Consider the following 2,044-nt stretch of genomic DNA (forward strand, 5'->3'; position numbering starts at 1 on the left):
AGGTACTTGGGGCAGTCAGATTCACCAAGAGTAGAGAGGGGGGTGCAGGGGGACGTGGGGAGCTGTTTAAAAGGGACAGAATTTCTGTTTTGCAAGGTGAAAAGGGTTTTGGAGAGGGATGGAGGTGATGGTTGTACGACTTGTTGAGGTACTTAATGCCGCTGAACAGCACTCTTAAGAATGGTTAGGATTATGGCTAGGTAAATAATCTGTTGTGTATTTTACTACAGTAAAATGGTGGGATTGTGGTGCCCGTGACTGGCAGCTTTGTAAGGTTCTGCGTCAGAACCATGGTGCCCCCTGTCCCCCGTGGGTGCTTGCTAGCAAAGCCCAGAACGTGGTCAATCAGATAAAGTCTCAGAAAGCCAGAGACAGCTTCGGGAGCGTCAGACCCGAGACCCGTTTCTGGAAACGCTGCTGCGTTTGAAGTGAGCCCCGCCAGCCAGGAACGAAACAGAGGCATTTTGTCAGAGGAAAGAACTTGATGAAAAATTGTTTTATGAAACCCGAATTTTGGCATGTTTTCACATTTTAGTTTGTCAGAAGGCAGAGTAATAAATGTTACGAGTGCTGTTTATTAGTACGCGCGGCTGACTTCTTTATGATGACAATTTCATTTTAAAGTTTGTCACAGAGTCCCTGCCGAACAGGGTGGCGATGCTGGGAGAGAAGGGCAGGAAGGATCGCTGCCAGTTTATCCCAGTCGAGAACAGTTGTCATTAAAACAACAGAGGAGGAGGAGGCTGCCCAGCCCCAAAGCCCACCTCCCAAGAGTGGGTCAGGGGGCCAGTGTGGCCTGCGGGTGCCTGTCCTGGAACCTGGTCTTGACCTCCTGAGGTCTGGCTGTGGTGGGAGCCGCTCACTGCGCGGCCAGGCTTGTGGGCCTCTGGGCAGCTTCTGCCGCCTTTGTTCCCCAGAACAGCACTGGGGGTCGGAGGGGCTGGTGTGTGGTTGTACTTGCAGGGAACAGGGACAAGAGCCCATGTGGGCTGTGACACCCCTCGGCAAACCCATCACGAGAGCTGTCCGAGGGATTGAGTGTGTGTTTTCTCTCTTCTCCCCTCTGATGCAGCGGGTGGAGAAGGGGTGGGTCTTCCAGCCCCTCATGAGCGGAGGGCAGGGGGACCCCTGAGGAAGACTCCTGGAGTGTGTCACGCAGCTGGTCCTGCCACCAAGACTGCGGTGGGCGGGTGGTGCCTTCCTTCCCTGAAAGCCTCAGCTTCCCCATCTGTGACATGGGGGCTCCACTCTCACCCTGGGGCTGCTCTGACTGCCCCATTTCCTGGGTGCTCTCCTGGGGCTGGGTTCTCTGGAGGCCATTTCACCTGACCCTAGGGTGACTCTGTGTCTCGTCTGATCCCCACTTTCAGATGAGGAATCTGGGATCTGAGAGAAGGAAACCCTGTTACCCAAGCCGCCCACCAGTCAGGGTGGGCCTGTGCTGGGGACCCCAGGCTGTCTGCTCAGAACCTGTGCAGGAAGTAGGGGGATGGCCTTGCCCAACTGGCTCAGGGTGGGCTCCTTGGGGTGACCAGACAGCTGACCTCAGGCTGGGGAGGGAAGTGCAGCTTTTGAAGACGCAGAGAGCCCCACTCTGAGAAGAGCCTGGGGGTCCTGGCCCAATGTGGCAACTTTCAGTCCCCAAGGGTCTCTCCCTCCTTGAGTAGGGGCTTGGGGCCCCTGGATCTATGCTCTTGGCCTAGGTCTGATCAGCTGGTGAAGGGGATCCTGGGCCCCTCCCCGCAAGTGGATGTACCAAATGATGAATCCCCGTCTCTGCTTGGGCTCTGGTGTCTCCTGTTTGTGGCCTGCCGAGGCAAAATGGGGGCAGGCAGAGAGGCACTGGGCCTGCCGGCATCCAGAGGGCTTTCTGCACAGTTCCTGATAGGGGAGGGTACGGAGAGGCTGTGGCCCTGTCTGGTGTCACACAGCATTCTGGCCGAGGGCCATCTGCCAGTACCTTCCTGAGGCCACTGGTGGGAGCGTGGAGGTTGGGGTTGGGTGGGACTGGGGGACAGTCTCCCACCAGGTTATGCCTGCTGCC

The sequence above is a fragment of the Capricornis sumatraensis genome, chromosome 1 (genome assembly GCF_032405125.1).
Source record: "Capricornis sumatraensis isolate serow.1 chromosome 1, serow.2, whole genome shotgun sequence".
In the NCBI taxonomy this organism is placed as follows: Eukaryota; Metazoa; Chordata; class Mammalia; order Artiodactyla; family Bovidae; genus Capricornis; species Capricornis sumatraensis.